Raw genomic sequence first — 6622 nt, 5'->3', positions numbered from 1 at the left:
TCCGGTGACCTTTATTGTCTAGTGGGAAACACGGTCATTGAAACTGTTTCTGTGGTCTCATCTAATGATCCTGAAGATGATGTAACACGTTTATGGAATATGAGATTTGGTCATATGAGCGAGAGAGGGATTAGAAAACTAAGTAAGCATAGTTTGCTGTGTGGTCAAAAGAGTGGAAAGCTAGATTTCTGTGAGCAACGTAGAGTGAAATTTAGCACTAAAACTCATCAAACCAGGGGTACAGTAAACTACATCTATTTAGATTTGTGGGATCCTTCTCCGGTGGTATCAAAAGGTGGATCATTATACATGTGGATCTTTATTGATGATTTTTCAAGAAAGGTGTGGACGTATCTTCTAAAGGCTATGAGTGAAGTGTTAACCACCTTTTTGCATTGGAAGGTATTGATCGAGAAGCAGACTAAGAAAAGGATCGAGAGCTTTCGAACAAACAAAGGTTTGAAATTTTGCAAAGGTGAGTTTGGTCTATTCTACAAGAATGAGAAAATCGTTAGACATCGCACTGTCGACAAAACACCATATCAAAACGATATTGTAGAATTGATGAAGAAAACACTTTTGGAGAGAGCAAAATACGTGTTCTCAAATGTTGGCCTAACCAAAGTATTTTGGACAGAAGCTATCAACAAGGCTTGTTACTTGGTAAATCGGTCTCCATCAACTGCAATTGAATTTAAGACTCCCAAGGAAGTTTGGTCTGGTAAGCCTGCTGATTATTTTATATTGAGAGTATTTGGTTGTCCTGTTCATGTTCATGTGAGTGATGGTAAACTTGAGTTGAGGGCGACAGAGTGCATATTCCTAGGCTATGCATATGGGGTGAAGGGTTATTGGTTGTGGTGTACTGATTGTAAGTTCCCCAAGTTTATGGTGAGTCGGGATGTTACCTTTGACAAGTCTGCATTACTTTGTGGGATAAAGTCTAGAATTGCAAACACATCAGACCAAGAAGTTGGCAAGCAGGTGGAGCTTGAAATCAATGCTCTTGTGACAGTGCGAGATGATAGTGAAATCCAGAAAGAATTGCAAGAGGTACAAGAATTGGTATCTCAACGAAGCATTACTTGTATTGATGGTGATTTTGATTCTTATGTTTTATTTGTGGAAGTAGAGATTGAAGAGCCTTACTTTTATCATGAGAAAATTATATATGTCGAGTCTTCTAAGAAGATTGAGTCTCTACACTGGGATCAAACATGGGAGCTTGTGAAAACACCTAAAGTTACTATTGAAGTTGGCTTAGTGTGTGAAGGAGGTGCAAACATTAGTCGTAATGTGGTTGGCTTCTCCAAATCAGATTTTGCTGGTGATCTAGATAGTAGAAGATCTCAAACGGGGTATGTGTTCACTCTCTCAGGATCTGCAATCAGTTGAAAAGCAGTTCTTCAATCAACCTTTGCTTTGTCTACAACTGAAGCTGAATATATGGCTGTGATCGAGGCAGTGAAGGAGGCTTTGTGGCTTAAAGGCTTGGTTAGTGATCTTGGTTTTGAACAAACACAAACAGTTGTGTTTTGTGATAGTCAAAGTGCTATACATTTGACTAAAAATCAGATGTTTCATGAGAGAACCAAACACATCCAAGACAAGTGTAACTTCGTTCGAGAGATTATTTCTAAAGGTGAGATTGTAGTAAAGAAAATAGCTACAGATGAAAATCTGGCAGATATGCTAACTAAGTCAGTTTCTGGGATAAAGTTCAAGCATTGCTTGGACTTGATCGGTGTTCGTAGTGCTTGAGGCCAATTGGGGCAGTGGCGGTGTCGACAGAGATTGGTTCGTAAGGTGGAGCTTGGTGAATTCAAGCCTAAGGTGGAGATTTGTTAGGATAGCCTTGAATTGTGATTTAATTAGGATGGTTTAATTTTAATTAAATTAGTATACCTTATAAATAGTCTTTAAATTTAGTTAGACTAGAATAACAATTCATAATTCTATTAGGATAAGATTCCTAATTATATTAGGATAAGGGTATTGTATTTGATACTATAAAAGGACTCTATGGGTTAAAGAATAATTATCACCTAGATTTAGAGAGAGTGATTTAGGTGTACGTGGGATAAGGGTTATAAGTTTGAGACTGTTCTTGTAATCTCCTGATTTTTTTCTTAGTGAATTTTTCTCTGTTGTTGTGCCCGTGGACGTAGGTCATCAAAAGACCGAACCACGTAAATTCTTGTGTTCTTGTGGGTGTGCTTGATTTCTCTCTTTCTTTATTCTATTGATTGGGTTAGATCTTGGGCAATTCTTTAGAGACAATTCCGCAATTTCCCAACACCATCGCTAACCGATCACTTCGGAAGGTCCGACCAGGATGAGCCGCGGTTCAGATCTGTCCCGAACTGTCACCTATCGAGGCCGAGCATATCACGGCCATAGAGTGGCTGGTTTTCGATGAGATTAAAGTGTTTGCAGTTGGGACCTCTCGAGGGTTCATCTTGGTTTACTCTTTGCGTGGTGATTTGATTCATAGACAGGTAATTTTTCTTTTTAATTTTTTATTTTTTGGAGCTTGGTTTGGGTGTTATTGCTATTTGCTTGAAAGGTTGCTTTAAAGCAAAATTATGTAATTGATTAAATGAACATTGACTGGAATATAATGTTAATTACTTCATATAAAAAGTATAATTATGCATTTCGAATATCTAAATAATTTATATTTTCATTTTTAATTCTTCAAAAATCTAATGGTAATTTTTCTTCAAAAAGTATAATTGCTGGATTTATTTATGTGTTTAGTTTTTTAGTTTTACCTTCAATTTAATATTTTAACTTCAATGGACGATACAGTTGTAGAAAAGTGAAATGAACATGAATGGTGTGTTTTTGTAGATTTTCATGTACACTTTAATGTTGCTTAATCTTATTAGCTCATGCTAACAATTAAATAATTTATTTTTCAATTCTTAAATAATGGCCATTTGATCTTCAAAATGTGCATATGAAAAACTGGTTTTACTGGTTCAATATTTTGCTCATTATAGTACATTTTATTTATGCTTTTGTTTGTTTCGCCTATGAATTATGGAAGCTTTCTGAAGTTATTCTGGTATTTGAATTCAGCTGCTTTTATTGTTGGGCAGTCATGTCAACGCTACTATTGTGCAGTCACCATTGGAGATGATGCTGTGATTTCAGCTTTCAGGTTAGTTTTTTCGCATTTTGAAATATAGTATGATTTATCTTTCATTACAAGAAGGGATTCTTTCATTGGTAGTTTCTCTTTTTCTTTTCTTTTGGTGCTTTATTGATAAACTTTTGTTTAATTATGTTGAAGACTTTCAGAAGATAGGAACAGTTCCTTGGTAGGAGCTATTTTGTCAAAAGTTGTGCCTGCAACATTTTCCACAATTGCTTCTTTTTCTAAAATGATATGGCGGAGTGAAAAAATGCCAACGAGGAAGTCAGAAGAGAAGCCTCAATCATTTGCTCGAGGTGAAGTTTGTTAAACTTGTATATTATTCCTCATTTGGTTCTGCTATTATCTTCTCCATGGTACTTAAATTATGTAGTGTGAATCTCTAAAAATATGTGCTTGTTTCAAAATTCATGCATACTTATAATTATTCTAAAAGAAATATTTTCTTAGATTCAAATTTTTAGGTGATTGAAGCTGATTTACATTGGTCAGGAGTGTTTGCTGTTGCTGAGATCATTTAACTGATCTTTAGTTCTCATTTTTCCTTTGGTACTATCACAAGATTTGTGGCAACAATCTTTAGTTCTCATTATTAAGCATGTAACCTCTGCTTGCATGTTTCTCTGATTATTGTATTTAGTAAGGCTTTTTATAATTTTTGATTGTCATCCTTGCCACATGCTTATTTTTGCTGTTCAACTATGGGCTTAGACCAAAAGAGTTCATCTTAGCGTGTATATACTAGACAAAACTGCTATCTGAGTTGGTGTCCTTAGCTAAAAAATTACCAAATTAGTTGATAAAATTAGATAAAAAATTAAAAATAGATAAAGTATTTTAAAATAAGAATGTATTGGCCATTTGCCTGTAATACAGCTAATAAGTCTCAACTCTCAAATGGGGACACCAAATAAAAGCATGTTTGAGTCATCGCTTTGTTGCTACGAGCGAGACGTTGAAGACTTGAAGTACTGAAAATTGTGGTCGACCCCGGGACCAGGGGCCAGAGGTCCACTTGCTGTTGGCAACTTGCAGCGAAATGGGAGTCTGAATTGTCATTCACAAGTTCATTATTTTTTGAATTGATGAAAAATTTAATTCTTTGATTAATATGTATATCCACTTATTATTGAATTGAGTATTTAAAAATTATATATATATATATATATTTTTTTTCATATGGAAGAAAAGGGATTAACATGAGTTAAGGGTTAATTAACTTTGTTGAGTGAAGACTACGTCCAATTTTTTGAGAAACAAACAACATGAAAGGGATTGAATTTATGTGTTATCAAATAGGAACCATAATAGTTAATATGATTTATGCTTTTTCTTTGGGTAAATTTCATATAAATCTCTTGTGGTATGAATTTTTTTTTTACATGAGCTTATTTTTTGTTACATAAAGCTTTGTGTTTAACTTCAGTTCTCAAAGAAGTTAATTGTGTTAAATTTTAAATTATTTTTTTGTAAAAAGATAATAACTACTTTTTTTTATAATGATCTTTTTATTGTTTGTTTGTTTAATTAAAAAAAAGATTTGAGATTTTTTGGATTTCTTTTAACTGTTATTCTAATCTAAATTGTCAACAGAAACAATCCCAATAATTAAAAATTATTAAATTTTCACAGTTAATTTTGGTGAGAAGTCATGGAGAATGGTAAGTTTATGTTTATGTTCTCCAACATAAACTTATGATCTCAATGGCAAGTTTATGTTCTCAAACCTGACGCCAGAACAGGGTCTAGGAAGAAAACATGGCGGCTTGAGATGTCTGCGGGAAGCTTCCCATAAACTAGCTGCAGCAATGGAGTAGCTAAAATGAGAAAAGTGTGCGGCATATGTGAAAGACACGTGATCTGATTAGTAAAGAAGATGGACACGTGTGACAGTAACTTTAACTCTCTTTACAACAAGAGGATTTTTACTTTTACTGTTTTTATCTGTAGTTAAAGAGTTGATGGTTAGTTAGAAAACTAACTGCACCAAGCTTTCCCTCTCTTCATGACAGACTAAACATAGCCTCCGCATATGCTGCTTTAGCTCTGGAATTTTCAGTAAGAGTGAATAAGAAATTTTCCCTTTCACACAAACTTTGCTCTCGATTCTTCTGCATCTTTCAACATGGTATAAGAGCGGACAGTATGAAATGGGACTCTGGATTGCAGAACTTCTTCCAATCATAGTTGAGGTTTTGCAATTGAATTCTTATACTCTTCTTTTCTTGTTATATGTTTTTTATTTCTTCTTCATTCGTCAGTAGATTGTGCATTTGGATCTATAGATCAGTCTTGCTTCTGAATTGTTCTTTCTGGAACATTTGTTTTCTGATTCTTCTCTTGAAATTTTAGTTGATTGTTACTGGATTGTTGATTGATGTACTGATTGTAGCAATTAATATATCATATATTATAATATGTTAGCATAGTTTTGATATTGATTATCTTAATTGATAGTTTTTAAAATATTAGAATATAATAAAAAAATTTTGATTTTAAATTCATAAATTAATATTCGTCACACAAAAAATCAAAATAAAAATAATCATACACTTGCTCTAATATATTTTCTTATGTAGAAAATAATGAAAGAACACATTTAATTTATTTAAAGAGACGTACATAGACAGTTTCAAAACAAGCTAACTGTGCGAGGTTCTACCGATCTCCCTTTGCTTCAACAATTTTCTTTCTACCCAAAATAATCAAAAGCATAATTACAATCATTTCAAATCAAATTGAGTCTTCATGGCATCACAATTTATTTTTATTTTTTAGAAATAATCCATCAAAATGCAATTATGAATTAAACTGAAAACAATGTTCTACATCAACATTCATCATCAAAAAATAAATAATTGTGCTTGTATTATATTAAGAAAATGTTGTATTTATATATTTTACACTTTATGAATGAAAGTATATGTTGTGTTGGGTGCATTAGCATCAGCCTTATTCTAACTCACTGTTGATGGGTGGGGCTGGGGTTGACATTTGCTACTCCTACACATAGAGTGTTATACTTGGCCTTCCATTTTCAATTTGATGCAGTAATCTCATACTTACACCACTAGGCTTGTGCATTTCTCTCTTTACTGTGTTTCTTTTTTATATATTTATTATTAAATTAAATACTTAAATACATTGAAGGGCAAACATTGCATCACCTATTTAAAAGTCATTCAAGAACAGGTTTTTCTCAAAAGACTGGGCGTGGTGTCCACTCTTCACTCTCCAAAGCTATACAATGACCCTTTGCTCAAGTTAAGGGTCAATGCAGACAAAGTATTTACGGTTCGATTTTAACATGTATGCTTGCATACAACAGTCAACACGCTTCAAGCCTTTCCTTTGTAACACGGCACTTTGCCTATCTTGTTTGATATTCCTTTATGAATTGCCCTTCTTCATCTTTTGTCACTATTTCCCTTTTCATTTCTTCCTCTTGGTTTCAATGCTTAA

The 6622-nt window shown here is 33.5% G+C and overlaps 1 long non-coding RNA gene across 2 annotated transcripts; it reads left to right on the top strand.

The window, feature by feature from the left end:
• On the top strand, nucleotides 2305–5538 carry LOC108662865. Of its 2 annotated transcripts, none has more exons than XR_001928710.1 (4): nucleotides 2305–2498; nucleotides 3105–3166; nucleotides 3299–3456; nucleotides 4793–5538. It is a non-coding gene; the product is annotated as an uncharacterized LOC108662865 (long non-coding RNA). The 2 variants fall into 2 exon arrangements; XR_001928709.1 differs by having other exon boundaries at nucleotides 3085–3166.

Source organism: Theobroma cacao, chromosome 7 (genome assembly GCF_000208745.1).
Source record: "Theobroma cacao cultivar B97-61/B2 chromosome 7, Criollo_cocoa_genome_V2, whole genome shotgun sequence".
Lineage (NCBI taxonomy): Eukaryota > Viridiplantae > Streptophyta > Magnoliopsida > Malvales > Malvaceae > Theobroma > Theobroma cacao.
This window is presented reverse-complemented; position numbering and strand designations above follow the sequence as displayed.